Source organism: Capra hircus, chromosome 13 (genome assembly GCF_001704415.2).
Source record: "Capra hircus breed San Clemente chromosome 13, ASM170441v1, whole genome shotgun sequence".
In the NCBI taxonomy this organism is placed as follows: domain Eukaryota; kingdom Metazoa; phylum Chordata; class Mammalia; order Artiodactyla; family Bovidae; genus Capra; species Capra hircus.
In genome coordinates, this window is record NC_030820.1 from 75,566,936 (window position 1) to 75,589,097 (window position 22,162).

The following is a 22,162-nucleotide window of genomic DNA, read 5'->3' on the forward strand; positions in this document are numbered from 1 at the left end:
TGTATACTTTTTAAATGATCTTGAAGAGGTTGCATATCTGTCTTTATAGCTGCTGATTTCTTTCTAAAGGTTACACAGTATTCTGCTGTATGGATATATATCATAATTTATCCAACTTTCAACTGTAAGTGTATTCATACATACCTCTTTTTTCCCATGTTTTGTTATAAAGTATGTAAAAATTTGTGGTTGGAGAATGCTACTTTAAAGACTATGAATTAAACTTTTTATAGATACTGCAACTTACTTCCTTTAGGGGTATCCATTTACCAGTGAAGTGCCTGTTTCCCTCATCTCTGAGTAGTATGTTGTGGTATCAAATTTTTTAATTTGAGAAACTTAAAATGTTTCATGTATTTACTATAGTGCCTTTTTTTCCCTTTTAACATAAAAATATAAAAATTAAAAATAGGATATCAAACTGTTGTGTGTGTGTATGTGTGTGTATGTATGTATGTGTGTATGTTAGTCAGTCGTGTCTGGCTCTCTGCGACCCCATGGACTGGGGTCCTCTAGGCTCCTCTGTCCATGGAATTCTCCAGGCAAGAATACTGGAGTGGAACTTGCCTGGTGGTTCAGTGGTTGAGAATCTGCCTGCCGATGCAGGAGGACATGGGTTCAATTCCTGGTCTGGGAAGATCCACGTGCTGAGGAGCAGCTGGGCCGGTGCACCACACCTGCTGAAGCCCAAGTGCTCTAGGGCCCCTTGCCATAACTCCTGACGCTTGAGAGCCCTACAGCCCGTGCTCTGCGACACAGGGAAGCCACCACAGTGAGAAGCCCTCACACCACAACTCGGGGGTAGCCAGCCCCTGATCGCTGGAATAGAAAGAGCCTGTGCAACAAAGACCCAGCACAACCAAAATAAGTACATAAATAATACATAAATAATTGGGAAAAAAAAAAAAGAATACTGGAGTGGGTTGCCATTTCCTTCTCCAGGGGATCTTCCCAACCCAGGGATTTAACCTGGGTCTCCTGCATTGCAGACAGATTCTTTACCATTTGAGTTAGCGTAGATTAATGAGGTGATAGACTATAATACGTTGTAACTACATATATTTGTTCCTTTTAGTATATTTGAAGATGTTTAAAAGGTGTCTAGATAACATTTGGATGTGCTTTTTTAAATTTTAGAAATCTGCTTTCAGTTCAGTTCAATTCAATTGCTCGGTCGTGTCCGACTCTTTGCGACCCTCAGGACTGCAGCACACCAGGCCTCCCTGTCCATCACCAACTCCCGGAGTTTACCCAAACCTATTGAGTCGATGATGCCATCCAGCCATCTCATCCTCTGTCGTCCCCTTTTCCTCCTGCCCTCAATCTTTCCGAGCATCAGGGTCTTTTCCAGTGAGTCAGCTCTTTGCATCAGGTGGCCAAATTATTGGAGTTTCAGCTTCAACATCAGTCCTTCCAATGAACACCCAGGGCTGATCTCCTTCAGAATGGACTGGTTGGACCTCCTTGCAGTCCAAGGGACTCTCAAGAGTCTTCTCCAACACCACAGTTCAAAAGCATCAATTCTTCGGTGCTCAACTTTCTTTATAGTCCAACTCTCACATCCATACATGACTACTGGAAAAACCATAGCCTTAACTAGATGCTTTAGTGAGGTGTAATTTTCTTATAATAAAATTCAATCATTTTAAGTGTGCAGTTTGAGTTTTGATGGGTATAAACAGTTTTACTATCACTACAATCAGAATACAGAAGATTTCCATCACCCCAGAAAGTTCTTGCTCATTTGCATTCAGGCCTTTTTAGGGTTTTGTGTTCAATCATCCACTGTTCTGCTTTCTATCACTATAGTTTGTCATAATTTTCCTTTTTTCTTGCATTTTTCTTCCAATTTTGAGGTGTAATTGACAATTAATTGCATATATTTAAATTGTGCGATTTGGGTCTTGATGTATTAATAAATGTGTCTACCCATAAACCCATTATAATTACATTTAGTGGAAGTATCTGTTACCTCTGAAGTCCAAATTCTGATCTCTCCTGTATTCCTTTGTAATCCCTCCCTCCCCCATCTTCAGGCAATTATTCGTCTGCCTTGTGTCAGTGAAGATTAGCTTTATTTTTGAGAGCTTTTTGTAAATGAGTTATATGTACAATATGTACTTTTTCTTTAGTGGCTTCTTTCACTTACAGTGATTTTGAGGCTTATTCATGTTGCATATATTAATAGTTTCATTTCTTTTTATTGTCTAGTACTGTTGTGTTGTATAGGTATATCACTATCCATTCACCTATTGATGGACATTTGCGTTGTGTCCAGTTTTTGGTTATCAGAGATAGAGCTTTTATGACATTTGTGTTACAAGGCCTTGTGTGTGTACAAATGCTTTTATTTCTTTTGAGTAAATGTCCAGGAATGAAATGTGTGTGTGTATGTGTGTTCCACACACCCCCCCCCCACCCCCCATCTTCCAAATACTGTTTATTTCACTGAACCCAGGGACGGGGAGAAGGTATATGAAAGTCTGGGATGCCAAGCCTAGGACTGTGTAACACTTAAAAATTTTAAGAAACTGCCACCTGTCTCTCGACATGATTGTACCATTATATATTACTCCCAGCAGTTTGTGATAGTTCAAGTTGTTTCACATCCCCACCAGCACTTTGTATGGCCAGTCTTTTTAATGTTAGCAGTTCTAGTGGGTATATAGTGGTAGCTTATCTGTGGCTTTGAGTTAATGATTAGTGATGTTGAAAATATTTTCATGTGCATACTTGCCATTGGTGTATCTGTTTTGGTGAAGTGTCTGTTCATATCTTCTGCCCATTTTTAAGTTGGGTTTATCTTACTGAGATATAAGACTTCTTTTATTCTAGACCCAAAACCTTTTTTAGATATGTACTTATAGAAATATTTACTTTTAGTCTGTGGTCTGCTTTGGAAGAGCAGAAGTTTTTACTCTTACTGGCATTCAGTGTATTGATTTCTGTGTTGTGTTTGAAAAATATTTGCCAAAGATTTTTCTCATTTTCCCCCTTAGAAATTTTATAACTTTAGCTCTTAAATTAGGTCTGTAACCTGTTCGAGTTAATTGTCTTATATGGTGTGAGATAGAGATGAGGGTCATATTTTGGTATATTGTATTGAACTTTTCCAGCACCATTTGTTGAAAAGATTTTACATTCCCCATTGAATTGACTTGGCACTGTTGTTGAAATTCAGATAGTCAAGTAAATATGTGTAGGTCAGTTTTGGAATCTCTTCTGTTCCGCTGATGCATATTTCAGTCTGTCTCTACTCAAGCTTTGGAATCACATAGGGGAAGTCCTCCAGCTTTTTTTCCCCCCCAAATTATTTTGGCTATTCTGGGTCCTTTGCATTTCTCTATATTGTTAAACTCTTGTTGATTTCTGCAAAATGTCTGTTGTGATTTTCATTGTGATTGCATTGAGTCAGTTGATCAACTGGGAAGAATTGATTTCTTAGAATACTGCCTTCTGTTCTGTGAACATGTTATATATCTCTCCATTTATTTAGGTCTTCTTTAATTTCTCTTACCAGTGTTTTGTAGCTATTAGTGTACAATCTTATAAAAGCTTTTATCACTGAAACATATACATGTGCCTAAGTTTTTTTGTTTTTGCTACACCTCATGGCACGTGGGATCCTAGTTCCACTGCCAGGGATTGAATCTGTGCCCCCTGCAGTGGAAGCATGGCGCCTTCACCACTGAACTGCAAGGGAGGTCCCTAAATTTTATATTTTTTAAATGTGATTGTAAATAGTATTTTTAAAATTTCAACTTTGAATAATTGGTGTATATAAGTATCATTGAGTTTTGTATATTCAGCTAGTATCTTGCCACACTCACTTGTTTTGGTAGCTTTTAGATAGTTTGATTAGGAAGATTTTGTACATCAGTGATCATGTTTCTTTACTGTAATGGCTAGTGCTTCCAGTAGAATGTAGGGATTTTGATTTTGATTGCATTGAACCATTTGACCAATTTGATTAATTTGGGGGAGATAACTTTGTGTTGTTCTCAGCCTTAGTGGGTAAGTAGTCACTCTATCACCGTTAAGTAAGATGTTAGTTTTTTTTTTGTTGATTTACAGTGTTGTGTTAGATTCTGCTGTATAGCACAGTGAATCAGTTTTACATATATCCACTCTTTTTTAGATTCTTTTCCCACATAGGTCATTACAGAGTATTGAGTAGAGTTCCCTGTTCTATACAGTAGGTTCTTATTAGTTTTCTATTTTACATACAGAAGTGTGTGTATCAGTTTCAGTCTGCTAATTTATCCCTCCCCTATTCTTTTCCCCTTGGTAACCATAAGTTTGTTTTCTGCATCTGTGACTGCTATGAAATAAGTTTGCTTGTCCATTTATTTTTATTTTATTTTTTTCATTTTTTTTTAGATTCCCTGTGTAATAGTATACAGTGTTTGTCTTTGACGACTCCACAAAGTGTGACAATCTCTAGGTCCATCTGTGTTGCTGCAAATGGGATTATTTCGGTTTTTTTTTTTTTTTTTTCCCCATGGCTGAGAAATATTCCATTTAGGATATGAAGAGCTGCTGGGAAATACTTAAGGCAAAAGGAGATGGAGGGCGGCACAGGATGAAATTGTTAGATAACATCAACGACTCAATGAATGTGAATTGGAGCAAACTCTGAGAGATAGTGGAAGACTGTGGAGCCTGGTGTGCTGCAGTCCATGGGGTCGGAAAAAAGTTGGAAATGATTTAGTGACTGAACCAACAACAAATATCCCATGGAATATATGTGCCATATCTTTATCCATTCATCCATTAATGAATATGTTGCTTCCATATCCTGGCTATGGTAAATAGTGCTGCAGTAAACATCGGGGTGCATGTATCTGAATTATGGTTTTCTCCAGATGAATATCCAGGAGTAAAGATGTTAGTTGTGCTGATCTGTTTTATATCAATATAGCTTCCCCTTCTCTCCGCCATTCTTGTGTTGAATTTTAAGAGGTTTGTTTTTTGATGTTTTTAATGTTTATTCTGGATATACATCTTTTTATCAGATGTTTTCCTAATACTTTCTCCCAGTGTTCTAGTCTTTGGTGATACAGATCTTTATTAGTTGTTAGTGATGTCTTTGTATTAATGCTCAAGTTTTGGGTCATATGTATGTTTTGGGGTATAGCAAGCATTTCAAAGCTTGAGTAACAGTTACACAGCCATGTAGTATAGATCCCATTTCTTAGTTCATATAAATGCAAAGAAACAAATTGTTAACCTGGGCCATATCAGTTCTTAAACATAGAAAATTATTTGCCACTGTATTTAACTATTATAAGTCATTTTTCATTTTTAGGTAGTTTGGAACTAGATCTTTTTACCTGTTTAATAAAAATGAAACAATAAGTCCTTGTTTATATTCTCATTTATTTTTACAAATTAAGATGAAAGCATCAAATATTTTGGTCTGGGATAATCCTAATGAGAAGGTGCCAAGAACTCTGATCTTACCTGTGAGGCTTGTCATTGTTCTGTCTTTAACCCTTACTGAAAAACCCAATCTTCATAGCTCACCGTAATTTGGAATATATTCCTTTTTCACCAAGCTAGGTTTCTGTGCCTAACTGTTCTACTGGTGTTAGCTTTTGAATGCCTCCTCTCTAAGCTTATGATCAAATATCAGCAGCTTCACAATGTGCTATTTTTCACATTTAGTATTTATATTACATTATTGCAACCTTAAATCACCTCAGTATCTTCCTGGACAGTTTTTTTTTCTTACCAGGATAGAGTGACACCCTAATTTACTTACCAGTTCCCTTACCCTGATTTGAAGATAAGTATTTTAAATCTTTTCTGATTTTGATTTATTCTTTCTGTCATGCTATAACTTTGGAATGTTTTGCAGTTTACATTTAAGAAGGCTTATTTTAAAAAGCCAGTGGAAATTTCCAGCTTAAAAAAAAAAATCCAACTACTGGTCTAATAACTGCTTTGCAGGAAGAAAGAAATATGAAACAGAACCGCAGACATTCTGGATGTCAGCCTGTGAAATTTTCCACTATTTCCCATAATAACATGCAGGCATGCTTATCCTGCTGGATTCAGTGCCACTGCCGTTGCGCTGTGAGTGGAATTTGAAGCTACTCTATCAATGATAGAATGGCGTCTGGCCAGCTTTTAGAGAGCAGTGCATAAATTCACACACTATACTGTATGTTTGTTTCGTCTCTGCCTGAGTAGTGTGGCTACAACACTGAACTTGCAAAGTTATTAAAAATCTTGATTTCAAAATGTCTGTTCTAGGCGAATTTTGATTTTTAAATGTTCAGTAGGTATATTACACTTCTGAGAATACAGATTTATAAAATTCTTTTAGTCACAATACTTGTAAAATTTTATTTTAGAGGATTTTATACTCTGTTGAAGAATGCTCAGAAAATTAAAAGTTTAAAAAATTTTCTCGAGCTCAATATTTGGTGTGATTCAAGAAAGATTTTAGTCTTTATTTCAGGTTCCTTTTAATCTTTCAAAGAACCAAGGAGGCCTTACATTAAAACTAGTAATCGTGTTTTTACTTTGGTATTTCAAATTTAAAGGCTCACAGTTACATTATACTCTTTTCCTAGTGAGGGAAGCCCAGGTTGCCCAGTTCTATAAACTGGCAAAGCTGAATGACGAGGAGTAAATTGCAGATGCACTGTGATTGCCCATTTCTGCCTTGTTTTCACCTCTTTCATGGCAAATGCCTAATAGTGGTATTAAGGAGTGAAATTGAAAAATTCAGATTTTGTGAATTTAAACTCACTTCTCCAGTGGGGAATTTGAGCATTCAAAGTGATGCAACAGATGTACATACATATCTTTGTATGTTTTAAGACTTGTAAGTCACATTTTGGAAATAAAGACATATGACATGTATCTTTTTCAGAACTGTTGGCTCTTAGGTTTGAACAGGAACAACTTTGTGACATAACAGGGGCCCCCGCCCCGACCTGTGGCCTGCTGCTCTACCTGATGCTGTCTCTCCCTTCCTGCTGACCTCTCCTGTGTCTCTAACCCTTCTCCTGTCCTCTTCATGCACTTCCTCTTCTCAGCCCGCATTCCATCTCTGGCTATTCGATCCCTTTCCTCTCAGCCTAAATTTTCTTCTGGCCCATACCTTTTTTTCCTTTGTCAACTTTCCATCCTTCAGGTCTGTCACTTTTTCTAATTGCTCACTGTTAACCAAGTCTTTTCTTTATCTTTGGAAGGCTTCTTTGCTCCTAGCTTCTCTGCTTCTGTCAGATTGATTTTCTTTTAGTTTTTGAACCATCAAACATACACATCTCACACTTTCCCATATCCTTGAACTCTTATTTCTGCCTTCATGTTTCAATTTATTTTACATAGATTTATTGAGTGCTAGCCATGTGTTGGGCTTTTCCTTAGATGTTCAGGATATACTAGTGATCAGAATGTCTGGCGGGGAAAGAGGATGCATAAGGGGACTGGAAGCTGGGGTGTATGTTGTGTTATGGGGCTTGCATTTTAGATGGATAGTCATGGTAACCTTCTCTGAGAAAGTGACGTTTGAGCAGAGTCCAGGAAGTAAGCTTGTGAGTATTGGTAGAGTGGGGAGCACAGGTGTGGAGGGAGCAGCTAGCGGGAAGGCCCTTTGGCAGGAGAGTGTTCTTGGTGTACTTGAGGAAGGGGCGGTGGCCGGCGTGCCAGAGCACTGTGAGCAAAGGAGTACTAGTCGGAGACAATCGAGAGGTAACAGTGGGCCTTGCAGGCAGTGGTAACGCTTTGAGCAAAGTGGGAAACCGCTGCAGGTGTTCTATTTTTTGGTATTCCAAAAAGATCTTGTGAGCATTGTTCACCCCCTTCCACTGCTTTTTTTTTTTTTAAAGCATTTCATTTTTTAAATTATAAAAGTAATATTATGTGGAAAATACAGAAAAATACAAAGGAGAAAGCTTTATCAAAGAACAAATATAGATTACCAGTATACCTCATCATCCATTATTGAAGGTTTTGTGTGTCTCTTCCCACTTGTTTTTCTTTGCTTGTGGGTGCATGCACGCCCCCGCCCCCCGCCACCACGCACCCATGCCTCCTGCACTGTGGGGTTTTAGTGGAGAGCAAATAAACTGAGTTAGGCTTTAGAGAGATGCCTCCAGCTGCTTTGTGAAAAGTAACTATAAGAGAGCAAGAGGTAGGGAGACCTTTAGTAGTTCAGGTCCCAGGAAAAGTAGCTTGGACTTCAGTGGTGGCAGAGGAGGTGATAGGAAGTGATCAAATTCTGCATATATTCAAAGAGAAAGCCAGTGAATTTTGCAATGGATTCAGGGTGGGGCCATGGCAGGGTCGGGTGGGGCCTGGTGAGAGAGGAGGGGAAGAAGCAGGGGTGACTCAAAAGTTTTTGGCTTAAGCTACTAGGGACCTTTGGTTTCATTTTTCTTTCTTGTCAAACTGCCCATCCAAGGTTCAGTTCTGGCTTCTTTATTATGTGTTTTTCTTGTTCATTTGAACTCATGATTACTTCTTTCACCAAGCCTCTAGTCTACTCTGCCCAGCTTGGCACTTGGAATACACCACAAGATGCTATATATAACAAATTGTTTCATTAGAACTAGTCTTCCTAACTAGGTAGTGAGCATCCTTTTACTGGATTGTGCTGAATTTATGCAGTGTGCTCCGAGACTAATAACTTTCTGAGTACTTTGTGGGCGTTCAGTAAATGTTGTTTAATTGTAGACTCCTCAGGCTTGAGAGCAGGATAGGAGGAACACCTTAAAGTAAGTGCCTGCTTTAGCTGTACTGTAGCATATGGGCATCTGCCCCACCCCTCCCCCTCCCCTTTTTATTTTCCCTTTTACTTCTAACATCTTTTCTGGCTTTTCTCCTTTTTCCCAAACCTTTACTTGAATAATGTGTGTGAAAGTCCCTCAGTTGTGTCTGACTCTTTGCAACCCCACGGACTACACAGTTCATGGAATTCTCCAGGCCATGATACTGGAGTGGGTAGCCATTCCCTTCTCCAAGGGATCTTCCCAACCCAGGACTTGAACCCAGGTCTACACATTGCAGGTGGATTCTTTACCAGCTGAGCCACCAGGGAAGCTGTTACTTAAATAAGGGGGGGAAAAAGTTTGGATGCCGTGCTTTGTTTCCAGGACTTCATTTTGTGTTTCTGCTAAGATTTTTCTCTAAAGAAAATGTAAGCAGTGTAGTGTTGTCTAGGAAGTATTGTGTTTTAGTGTCTGTCTCGGTTTGCTTAGCTTTACAATCTGTTAACTCATTTGTGCTTTTGGCTTTTCCTTCTTGTGTCACGGAAAATAAAATATGAACTCTCTGAGGGCTGGTAGTTAGTTATTTTGTTCACTGCTAGATCATTAGTGCTGAGAATGGTGGCAGGCATGTAGTTGGTATTCAAATATTGAATGAATTTAGAGTAACAGTAGCAACAGTTCCTATTTATTGAGCATATACTATACACCAAAGTGCTAGGTGCTTTGAATGGATTAGGGGGCATGTACATCTTACTGCTGAATGAATTTCCGATCCACATGTTGGTGTTTGAATGAGTTATGACGGAGGAAGGACAGATGCCAGTTGTTACCAGATTTAATCAAGTTTAGGTTGCCATGATATACAATGCATTATTTTACCTACCAGTATATAAGAAAAGGTAAAGCTGCCAACTGTGGGATGTGGTCAATAGCACACTCTAATTTCAAAGGTGTAAAAACAGGAAAAAAAAAATCTTAAGAATTTCTATTGTAAATCAACTATACCTGACTTTAAAAAAGTGAAAAAAATCTAAGAATCTTTAAAATAAGGCATACCAGCTGTAATACTCAACATTGGATTTTATATAAACTCTCATTTAATGATCATAGAGTTAGGTAGGCATTATTATTCTTATTTTAGAGATGAAGAAGCTGAAATTTATGGGATATGTTCATAGGTTCTCAAGCTATAGGATCCAGATTGAGGCCATGGCCTTTTTACCACCCCACATTGCTTCAGGAGTCAGGGCAGCAGAACAGTGCATTGGCCTGTCAGCTCTGGCTGGGAGGTTCTTACTTGGCCTGGCTTTAAATACTTTCTTAATGTGACTGATTTTTTTTTTTAATAAATAAAAACTTTGTATTTAATAAGTGCCAGCTACTCTGTATTTTTGAAAGTGAAAGACGTTCAGTTGTGTCCGACTCTTTGCGACCCCATAGACTGTACAGTCCATGGAATTCTCCAGGGCAGAATACTGGAGTGGGTCGCCTTTCCCTTCTCCAGGGGATCATCCCGACCCAGGGATTGAACCCAGGTCTTCTGCATTGCAGGAGGATTCTTTACCAGCTGAGTTATCAGGGAAGCCCTGTTTGTATTTTTATATGGATACAAAACGATATAAGGCCTTATCTCTTTCTCTCAAGGAATTTATTTACAGTCTATTTGGGGAGATGAAAAATAAACAAGAAAGTTAGATAAGCAGAGAAGATTTAAATAACATTTCAGAAAATAAGAGGTTTAACAAGGCAATGCAGGATTAATTGCTAAATAAATTATACAAATAATTGCTTTTTTAGTTCAGAGGAAGGGGCGATGGCTTGAGGCTGGAGTAATCCAGGGAAGAATTTAAATGAATTCCTGGGAGATAGTTTCAGTTAGTGAGATTATTTATTTACTTTAAAATTGTATTAATGTTTGTTACAAATGGAATTCTGGACTATGGAACATGAAGAACTTTGGTACATTAAGTTTTTTCTGTCTATATGAGAGCAAAGGAACTGCCTGCCATAGAAAAGTACAAGACATCATGTGGTATCAAGTAGACAGGCAGAATACTTAAGAAGGGCCTTTGGGTGAAAAAGCAGGAACTCCCGAATGCCTTGCGTGCCATGCCCCTCTTACCACATTTTTGCAGTCAGTTACACTTTCTTAACTATCACGGAGGTGCTTTCTGTGGCTCTTAGAGGTCCTGATGAACTTCTGAATATTGGAAGTGAGCGTTGACGTTCTCTAGGTTATTCATATCTCTTGTGTTTTGAAATAGGAGCTCTTAGTTAAAGACTCACAGCACAGAAAGAATAGTCTACTATGTTTCTGGAGGATATGATTGGCAGTGTTTCTGGTTACATTCCTGAATCAGACATGGAACTCGACATTAGATTGTAGAGTGTGTTATTACTTGTTTTACAGACTAGTCAAAAGCAAAACAGTAAAGGCTTGGAAAGCAAGAGAACTCTGTTTTGGATCTTGTTGGTAGTCTTGGCGATTTTATTTAACCTTCCTCGTTAGGTCACATGTAAGGTTCTTTCCCTATTTTTTTAAGAACATTTTTTTCTTACTTTTTGTATAATTAGTAATATATATACATGGCTAACAAAATTCAGACTTTTCCAAAGCATATGAAGGTTTCTTTCACTTTCTTTTGTTTCCTAATTGCTTTCTCAGAGGCAGTCACTGTACATTTCCTTTTGTATATGTTTACAAACATATCTGTGTATCTTTAGAATTTACATATTTGCTATAAGCACATGGAGTAGCATTGTTTTGTACCTAGTACAAAAAAAACCACATTGTTTTGTACCTAGTTATGTTTAACATTACATTTTGAAAATGGTTTCATATCAGCGCATGCAGATCTAGTTGTTTTGTTAAAGTAGACTGTCATTTTTATAATTAATCAGTTTATCATTAATGGATATGTTGCATATAACAACAGAGTGCTATGGTGAGTTTTCTAGTATACATTTTATTAAAATTTATATCTGCATCTTGAATATTAGGGGTGAGATTAAACATTGTGCCTCACCTCCTAAATGTTTAAAGGGCATTTGTATTTTCTTATTCTATAAACTCTTGTCTGCTTTTCTTGAGGTTATTTGAAGTTTTTATTTTCATATAATAAAATAAATTTCATATATTATAAAAAGCATTTGCCTTTGAAAAATACCTGTTGCAAATACTTCACTGCCTTTTTAAATAGTAATTGTCCTTTTTGCTTCATTTTATACTAAAATGTCCTCTTTTCCAATATTTTTCATTAAATTCTTCATAGTCAATTTGTATATTTTTATACAAAATGAAATTATGCTTTTTAATACATTTTGTATGTAATATACCTACTTTTACTGTGGTAAAGTATACATAACAAAAAATTTACCACTTTTAAGTGTACGATTGAATACTATTAAGTACCTCGACAGTTTTGTACAACCATTATCACTATGCATTTCCAAAACTTTTTCATCCCAAATAGATCTAATATATATTTAGGTAGTAATTTCAGTTTATGACTTAATAACTGCCTCTCATATTTAAAAGGATACATGTGTGCTCTTTTCAGCCTGGAGACACAGAACTCTATTTCCTTGCTTGGAGGAGAGATTTTGAGTAAGAGGCACAGCTATAATTGGGAGAAAGTCTCCTGTGCTTTGAGGATTCTGTTCTGATTCTAGTCACCAGGTTAGGTTATCATTTTCTTGATCCACTTTTAGTGAAACTGCTTTTCTGGGGCCTTCCTTAGTGGCTCAGTAGTAAAACCCACCTGCCAGTGCAGGAGATGCAGGTTAGATTCCTGGTCTGGGAAGATCCCACGTGAGCAGCTAAGCCCGTTTGCCACAACTCCTAAGCCTGTGCTCTGGAGCCCTCAAGCTGCAGCCACTGGGCCCGTGTCCTGCGACTGCTGAAGCCCGCACAGCCTAGAGCCATGCTCTGCACCAAGGAAGCCACCACAGTGAGAAGCCCGTGGGCCGCAACTGGAGAAAAACCCCACGCGGCAGTGAAGACCCGGCACAGCTAAAAATAGATAAAACAAACAAACAAAAAGGACTTCAAAAAAAAAATGCTTTGTATTTTGGAAAATTTCAAACATAAAAAAAAGTAGAATGGTATAGTATTTCCAATGTACTTATCACTTAGGTTTACCAATTATCAGTTTATGGCCCATCTTGTTTCATTTATATCTCCAGTTACTGATATTGTTCCTCCACATTATTTTGAAGCAAATACCAGGCATCATACGATTTCCTTGAGAATCTGTAAAAGATAAGAACCCTTTCAAATCCCATCCCCCCCAACCCCACATAACACAGTTCCATGTAGAAAAACTAAAGTAATCCCTTTAGCAGCACCAAATACACAGTCACTATTCAATTTTCAAAGTTCTTCCTGTTGCTTCTCCTTTTAAAAAAAATATCTGGCTCAGATCCAAGCAAGATTCACACATTGCAGTGTGGTTGGTATGTATTTTACGTACTTTTTAAAGTATTGGTTGCTTCACCTCTCTTCTTTTGAATTTTTTTTTTCCTATAGAATTTCTTGTTGCCTAGATTTTGCTGAGTATATCCTTGTTGTTGTTGTTCTTGTTGTATTAGTCGCTCAGTTGTATCGACTCTCTGAGATATTATGCACTGTAGCCCGCTAGGCTCCTCTGTCCTTGGAATTCTCCAGGCAAGAATTCTGGAGTGGGTTGCCTTTTCCTCTTCTGGGGGTCTTCCTGACCCAGGGATCGAGCCTTCTTCTCGGGCATTACAGGCAGGTTCTGTACTGTCTCAGCCACCAGGGAAGCCCTGAGTATGCTGCTGAGTCGCTTCAGTCGTGTCCACCTCTGTGCGACCCCATAGACGACAGCCCACCAGGCTCCCCCGTCCCTGGGATTCTCCAGGCAAGAACGCTGGAGTGGGTTGCCATTTCCTTCTCCAATGCATGAAAGTGAAAAGTGAAAGTGAAGTCGCTCAGTCATGCCCGACTCTTTGCGACCCCATGGACTGCAGCCCACCAGGCTCCCCCGTCCATGGGATTTTCCAGGCAAGAGTACTGGAGTAGGGTGCCATTGCCTTATGTTATTTAAATTGTTTCTCTGTATTTTTCTTTTTTAATATAAATTGGTAGATGGCTGTCAAGATTTGATCAGATTAAGATTCAGTTATTTTGGGCAAGTTCATTAGTTATCTGTTGCTGTGTAACAAAAGAATGCCAGTTTTAGTGATTTAGAACATTTATTATCTTACATAGTTTTTGAAGGTGAGCAGTCTGGGAGTGGCTTAGCTGCGTGGTTCTAGCGTCTAGTCTCTCATGGGTCGCAGTGAAGCTGTCACCCAGGGCTGCAGTCATCTGAAGGTTTGACTGGGGCTGGAAGATCTGCTTTCAGCATGGCTTACTCCCATGGCTGTTGTCAGAGGTCTGTTTTTTGCCTATCCTCAAGGCACTCTGGACTTCCTCAAGGACTTCCCTGGTGGCTCAGACGGTAAAGCATCTGTCTGCAATGCAGGAGACCTGGGTTTGATCCCTGGGTCGGGAAGATTCCCTGGAGAAGGAAATGGCAACTCACTCCAGTACTCTTGCCTGGAAAATCCCGTGGAGAGAGGAGCTTGGTGCAGGCTACTGTCCACGGGGTTGCAGAGAGTTGGGCACGACTGAGCGACTTCATGTTCTTTCACTTTCAAGGCACTCTGCCAGAGCAAGTGATCAGGGAGAGACGGAGATAGGGAGGAAAAAAGCTGCAGTGCCCTTTATGAGCCCAGAATTGATGTGCTGTCAGTTCTGCTCTATTCTTTTGGTCCTGCACACCAGCCCTGATGCCATGTGGGAAGGGGCTACTTAAGGGTATGAATTTTAGGAGATGGATATCACCAGGGAAAATTTTGAAGACTGGCTGTTGTAGTGAGATGACTATTTATGTGGTGTGGTTTATTAGGACACACACGATGTTTACTTCTCTCTTTGTAATACTTGATATTATTGATCAGTACCCTTCATCTGCTAATTTATTAGGTATTGCAAATGCTAATACTGTCATACTCTTACAGTTCATGTAGGAAAGGCAGGATGTTTGGCTCTTTTTCTTTCAGTTCAGTAAAGTCACTCAGTCGTGTCCGACTCTTGGCGACCCCATGAACCACAGCACTCCAGGCTTCCCTGTCCATCACCAACTCCTGGAGTCCACCCAAACTCATGTACATTGAGTCAGTGATGTCATCCAACCATCTCATTCTCTGTTGTCCCCTTCTCCTCCTGCCCTCAATCTTTCCCAGCATCAGAGTCTTTTCAAGTGAGTCAGCTCTTCGCATCAGGTGGCGAAAGTATTGGAGTTTCAGCTTCAACATCAGTCCTTCCAATGAACACCTACCCAGGACTGATCTCCTTTAGGATGGACTGGTTGGATCTCCTTGTAGTCCAAGGGACTCTCAAGAGTCTTCTGCAACACCAAAAGCATCAATTCAAAAGTTCAAAAGCATCAATTCTTCGGCACTCAGCTTTCCTTATAGTCCAACTCTCACATCCATACATGACTACTGGAAAAACCGTAGCCTTGACTAGACGGACCTTTGTTGACAAAGTAATGTCTCTGCTTTTGAATATGCTATCTAGGTTGGTCATAACTTTTCTTCCAAGGGGTAAGCGTCTTTAATTTCATGGCTGCAACCACCATTGGCAGTGATTTTGGAGCCCCCCCCAAAAATAAAGTCTGCCACTGTTTCCCCATCTATTTGCCATGAAGTGATGGGACCAGATGCCATGATCTTAGTTTTCTGAATGTTGAGCTTTAAGTCAGCTTTTTCACTCTCCTTTTTCACTTTCATCAAGAGCCTCTTTAGTTCCTCTTTGCTTTCTGTCATAAGAGTGGTATCATCTTCATATCTGAGGTTATTGATAGTTCTCCCAGCAGTCTTGATTCTAGCTTGTGCTTCATCCAGCCCAGGGTTTCTCATGATGTACTCTGCATAAAAGTTAAATGAGCAGGGTGACAATATATAACCTTGACGTACTCCTTTCAGGATTGGAATCAGTCCGTTGTTCCATGTCTGGTTCTAACTGTTGCTTCTTAACCTCCATACATATTTCTCAGGAGGCAGTTAAGGTGGTCTGGTATTCTCATCTCTTTCAGAATTTTCCACAGTTTGTTGTGATCCACCCAGTCATAGGCTTTAGCATGATCAGTGAAGCAGAGGTAGATGTTTTTCTGGAATTCTCTAGCTCTTTCTATGATCTAATGGAGGTTGGCATTATAGAAAAAGCATTGTCAAAGCATACAGTTATTGTAACATGTTCCTTGTAACATCAGTCTTTTATAAGTAAATATATATTTAATTTCCACTAATTTCACTATTTTTATGCTGATATGAACTTTCCAGTAATTAAAGTTGTCTGACATTTCATTCTCAAATAAATTCCCCAGGGTTAACTATGGCAGCAGGATTATTTGAGTTCTGCTATGTTTAAAAGTTTGCTGGTAGCACTTCTTGCAAGCTGGTTTGGCTGATTGTAAACAACTTTCTAGAGTGTGTGTCATTCCGTTGTCCTCTGGCGTAGAGCATTGCTGTTACAGCCTGAGGTGAGTCTGGTTTTCTTTCTAAGTGACTTAGTTTTTTTTGTCTTTGCCTGAATGTCCAAAGGCTCTCTTTCATAGTGCTGTTATGTATTGGTATTGGTTATTCTGACTCATTTTTTTTTTTCCAGTAAGTAAATCCTTTCAGTACGTAGTTTTAAACCCCCTCCACTCTCCTTTTTCTCTCAGCATTAGGATAGATTTCTTGACTTGCAGGTTTTTTTTTTCCTTTTGTTTCTGTTGTTCTGCTGCCTTGGCTTTCTTCTTTCAGGTATACACTATACATATGTTGGGTCTTTGTCAACTGTTATGTGAATAAGCCTTTCTTCTTTTTGTAGACTTGTATATTCACCTGTCTTCTCAAATCTTCCATTTGGGTTTCTAATAAAACCTTAAAGTCAACCTGTCTAAAATTGAACTATTGTGACCTTCCCTTCTAAATTCCCTTTAAGAAGCCTTCCGTGTCTCCTTTGTTGGTAATTTGATTCTTTCAGTTGGGCTGGACAAAAACCTGAGCTCCTTTTTCTCTCACTTCCATATATTTAGTCACTGAGTCGTGTCTGACTCTTTGAGACCCCGTGGACCAGGCAAGAATACTGGAGCAGTTTGCCATTTCCTACTCCAGGGATCTTCCTGACTCAGGGATTGAACCCGAGTCTCCTTTGTCTCCTGCACTGAAGGTGAATTCTTTATCACTGAGCCACTGGGGTTCTGTCTGTTAATAACATAACAGTTAGATATTTTAAAATCCTAAGTGATTTGGCATTTATCTCCTTATTCTGCAGAGGTTTTCTAATTTCATTTAGTAAGAAAGTCCTTCCTTGGTGTATGACGCCCTCTGCCCTTTGCTCCTGATAGATCTCAATTTTCACCTTTCCTTCCTCTCTCTCTTCCTCACTCTTGGTTCAGTACTGTTCTTCATCAAATGGGGCTTAGTATTGCCTCTGGGTGTGCCGTCTTTGGGGAATGCTTTTTCACTCTGTTTGACTAACTTTGTTATCTCTGCATGTCTCAAATCTCACCCTCCTAGTGAGGCCTATTCTCACCACCCTATTTAATACTGGAACCTTGCCCCTCATAGCACTTATCTTTTAACATACCATGTAATTTACTTATTTATTGTGTTTAAAGGTGATATGCCTTTCCCTGATAAAATATAAGTTCCACAAGGACAGGGATCTTAGATAAAGTGCGTGGCATATGGTAGATGTTCATTATTCATTTGTTGAGTGAATAAATATGCTCTGTATTTCCTTGAAAGGAGGATATCCTTCTCAAACTCTTCTCCTGCCCCTGTCTGTGGCATGGTGTTTTTCTGGGGCATAGTCTGTCTTTCATCTTCAAACTCCATGGGACTATATTAGGGAAGTCCCTGGTCTCTGTTGGTTTCATTTTAGCTCTTGGTCTGTTTAGGCTAGAACTGGTTCTAGAAATCCATTCAGGATGGACGTTCACTTTCAGTTTGTTTAAAGGTAGGGTGATCTGTTAATATGAAGAATCCCTGAGCAGTAGTTAACCATTTATTGTATGTACAAGGGAATTTCTTTTTATTTTTTTAGCCAGCCTAATAATTCACTATCTTTTACTGAATTTTCAGTGACAGTTTGAGGAAGGGGTTGGTAGCTAGCTATAGGCATTTGTTAATATGCAGTTGAAAATTGCTTTATTAAAAAGTGTATATGCATTATTATGTCTTCCCAGTGTCTCTGTATTTTGTTTCAGCAAATTAAGAAAATTACAGTAGTCCAGAAAATACTGTTATCATGACAGTTTCTTGAGTGGTCTCCCCAAGAAAGGCTACTCTGCTATCAGGTACAGATACAAAGTGTAGGATATATAGGATATAGCAATGAGGTCTTTAATTGTAGAGCATGATGAAATCAACTAGTGTTACAAAGGGTCTCAAAAAAATGCAATTTGGTGAGGTTTTAAAAAATTATTAGTTATTATTGAAAGCATTTGTTAAATATTCCTTTTCTCAATTTGGATTGGATATAATGCATAAAAAATTCAGTGACATTATAAAAACATTTCTTATGAAGTTAATACCTGTTCTCTGTAGGTGATAGTAAATTAAAATGTTAAAAAAAAGAAACAATCCAGGAAAGATCATTTTGGTGTATACTTTTTCAGTCTTTATGAATACACAGTACATAAGAAATGGAAATGAGGTCATATTATATGTTACAATATATTGTGAACATTTAAAAAGGCTTAGTGTTTCATTATGTGGACATAACTTATTCACTTTTCTGATGTTGCCCACTTAGGTTATCTTTATATTCTATTATAAAATTACATTGCAGTGAAAGTTTCTCATTACTTGCCTTATTCAGCTTAAGTGAAACCTTTATGGATGTTTAAGTAATTATCCTTAAGAAATTTTTATCTTTTTCAAATTATTTTAAAATTGTATGTGAAATTAAAAAAAATTGTATGTGAAATTAAAATTTTGCAGTAACCTTAATGAAAAGAGGACAGACTTTTGGCAGTCACTTAGGTTACAAATACTAGTTAAGATAAAATTCTTTAGAACTGTAATTTACCATTTGCAGTAATGAGTTCTGATTACGGTCATCATTTTGGTGAGTAAAACATTGGAATGAAGTATGCTTTAGGAGATCTGGAGCTTCCCCTCCGAAGACCCGCCCCCTGTGCGGTGGAGGCCAGTGGGCTAGGGCGATGGTTGTGACGGTTGGATTTTGAAGGAACCAATGAGTGCTTGGAGCAGAGAGTTTAAGTCGTCCAAGTCCTCACTGCTAAAGCCGGTCTGGGATCGGAACCTGCTCTAAACTGACTTGCACTCGCTGCTGCAGCTGGGTACACCCATCCCCAATGCACCCGCCTCCGCCCCGCGCGCTGGCAGAGCAAACCGATCCCACAGCGCCCACAGCGCCGGCAGGACCCCAGGCCGAACTCCCGGCAAATCCAGCTCCAAGCTTCAGAGCACTCCCAGCAAACCTGGCGGTGACCGCTATATCCCCCATCACAGCGCTTCCCAGATGGAGGTGGCTAGCTTCCTCCTGAGCAAGGAGAACCACCCCAACACAGTGAGACTCCCACCAAGAAGGAACATCAGAAAGCATGGGCTTTGAATCTGAACGGTTTTGACATGGAGGAAGCCAAGATCCTTCGGCTCAGTGGAAAACCACAAAACGCCCCAGAGGGTTACCAGAACAGACTAAAAGTACTCTATAGCCAGAAGGCCACTCCGGGGTCCAGCAGGAAGACCTGCCGTTACATTCCTTCCCTGCCAGACCGCATCCTGGATGCCCCTGAAATCCGGAATGACTACTACCTGAACCTTGTGGATTGGAGCCCTGGGAATGTACTGGCTGTGGCTTTGGACAACAGTGTATCCTTGTGGAGTGCTAGGACTGGTGACATTTTGCATCTGCTGCAGATGGAGCAGCCTGGAGACTATATATCTTCTGTGGGCCGGATCAAAGAGGGCAACTGCCTGGCTGTGGCACCAGCAGTGCCGAGGTGCAGCTATGGGATGTGAAGCAGCAGAAACGGCCTCGAAACATGACCAGTCATTCTGCCCGAGTGGGCTCCCTCTGTTGGAATGGCTGTATCCTGTCCAGGGGTCACGCTCGGCCACATCCACCACCATGATGTTCTGGTAGCAGAACACCATGTGGCCACAGTGCGTGGCCACGGCTTGTGTGGGTTGTGCTGGGCCCTGGATGGACGGCATTTAGCCAGTGGCGGCAATGACAGCTTGGTCAGCGTGTGGCCTAGTGCTCCTGGAGAGGGCGGCTGGGTTCTTCTGCAGACCTTCACCCAGCATCAAGGGGCTGCAAGGCTGTAGCTTGGTGTCCCTGGTAGTCCAACGTCCTGGCAACTGGCGGGGGCACAAGTGATGGACACATTCGTATCTGGAGCGTCCGCTCTGGGGCCTGAGTGCCGTGGATGCCCATTCCCAGGTGTGCTCCATCCTCTGGTCTCCCCACTACAAGGAGCTCATCTCAGGCCACAGCTTTGCCCAGAACCAGCTGGTTATTTGGAAGTACCCAACCATGGCCAAGGTGGCTGAGCTGAAAGGTCACACAGCCCGGGTGCTCCTGACCATGAGCCCAGATGGGGCTACAGTGGCATCTGCAGCAGCAGATGAGACCCTGCGACTGTGGCGCTGCTTTGAGCTGGACCCTGCTCGGCAGCAGGAGCGGGAGGCCAGTGTAGCCAAAAGCAGCCTCATCCACCAAGGCATCCGCTGAGGACCAACTCCTCACAGTGTTTTGTGAGGTTTGTGTTTTGTTTGGTTTTTCACTTTTCTAATAAAGTCACGTATGTCTCCCTCAAAAAAAAAATGCTTTAGGTGAATAACCAATGTACCTTCAACCAACTACAGGGATTTTTTTTTTTTTAAGTACTTGAGACAGTGCTTAAATAGGTATTTATATTAAGAAGTGTAAGAGAAGAAGCCCACCATAACTTCCCCCCTAATGCATTGTTAATTTAGGCAAAAATTGGTACTGTGTGCTCCTGCCTCCTATATGTACGTCTTCAAAAATTGTATGGTACTATGAATAACTTAACTATTTGTTTTAAAATATGTAAATATTTAATTTAAGTAAATTAAATAAATTAAGTATTTACATATTTGTTTTAAAATATAGACTTTGACAAAGGTTCAAAAGTTTCCAATTTTATTTAAAGTTTATTTTATGCATATTGTTAACACTAAGGAAAAATATTTTCTGATTTTTTGTAAGTAGTATGTTTTTTAAAATGATGCACATTTAAGAGAAATTTAAGCAATATAAAAGTATATGTGTAGAAGCTAGCACTAACAGTTTTATATGTATCTTACTACATACCTGTGTAGACTTTTAATATATATTAGAAATAAGGGATTTTTGCATGCTGTTCTGTAATCTTTTATTATTCCCACTACTGTGATGAACATCTTTCCAGGTTAATAAGTTGAAATCAGTATTATTTTTATGGCTTGTTCTATGCATTTGACATCTCCCCCCGCTTCTTTCCATATATGCACCATCCTTTAAAATATCCATCCTTTGCTGATAAAATGTTCAGTTCACTTCAGTTGTTCAGTCATGTCTAACTCTGCACACCCATAGACTGCAGCACACCAGGCTTCTCTGTCCATCACCAACTCCTGGAGCTTGCTCAAACTCAGTGTCCTTTGAGTTGGTAATGCCATCCAATCATCTCTTCCTCTGTCATCCCCTTCTCCTCCTGCCGTCAATCTTTCCCAGCATCAGGGTCTTTTCCAGTGAGTCAGTTCTTCACATTGGGTGGCCAAAGTATTGGACCTTCAGCATTCAGTTCAGTTCAGTTCAGTCGCATCCGACTCTCTGCGACCCCATGAATCACAGCATGCCAGGCCTCCCTGTCCATCAACCAACTCCCGGAGTTCACTCAGATTCATGTCCATTGAGTCGATGATGCCATCCAGCCATCTCATCCTCTGTCGTCCCCTTCTCCTCCTGCCCCCAGTCCCTCCAAGCATCAGGGTCTTTTCCAATGAGTCAGCTCTTCACATGAGGTGGCCAAAGTATTGGAGTTTCAGCATCAGTTCAGCATTAGTCCTTCTAATGAGTATTCAAGACTGGTTCCCTTTAGGATTGACTGGTTTGATCTCCTTGCAGTCCAAGGGGCTCTCAAGAGTCTTTTCCAACAGCACAGCTTGAAAGCATCAATTCTTTGGCATTCAGCTTTCTTTATGGTCCAGCTCTCATATCAATACATTCAGTTCAGTCACTCAGTTGTGTCCAACTCTTTGTGAGCCCATGAACTGCAGCATGCCAGGCCTCCCTGTCCATCACCAACTCCTGGAGTTTACCCAAACTCGTGTCCATTGAGTTGGTGATGCCATCCAACCATCTCATCCTCTGTTGTCCCCTTCTCCTGCTCTCAGTCTTT

The 22,162-nt window shown here is 39.9% G+C and overlaps 1 protein-coding gene and 1 pseudogene across 4 annotated transcripts in view; both read left to right on the forward strand.

Annotated features, from left to right (window-relative positions):
• The window catches only part of NCOA3 (nuclear receptor coactivator 3), a 128,071-nt gene that overhangs the window by 9,911 nt on the left and 95,998 nt on the right, over positions 1 to 22,162 (forward strand). The window lies entirely within an intron of this gene.
• Positions 19,063 to 20,607, forward strand: LOC102170441 (annotated as a pseudogene). Its single transcript, XR_001918966.1, has one exon. The product of XR_001918966.1 is annotated as a cell division cycle protein 20 homolog pseudogene (transcript).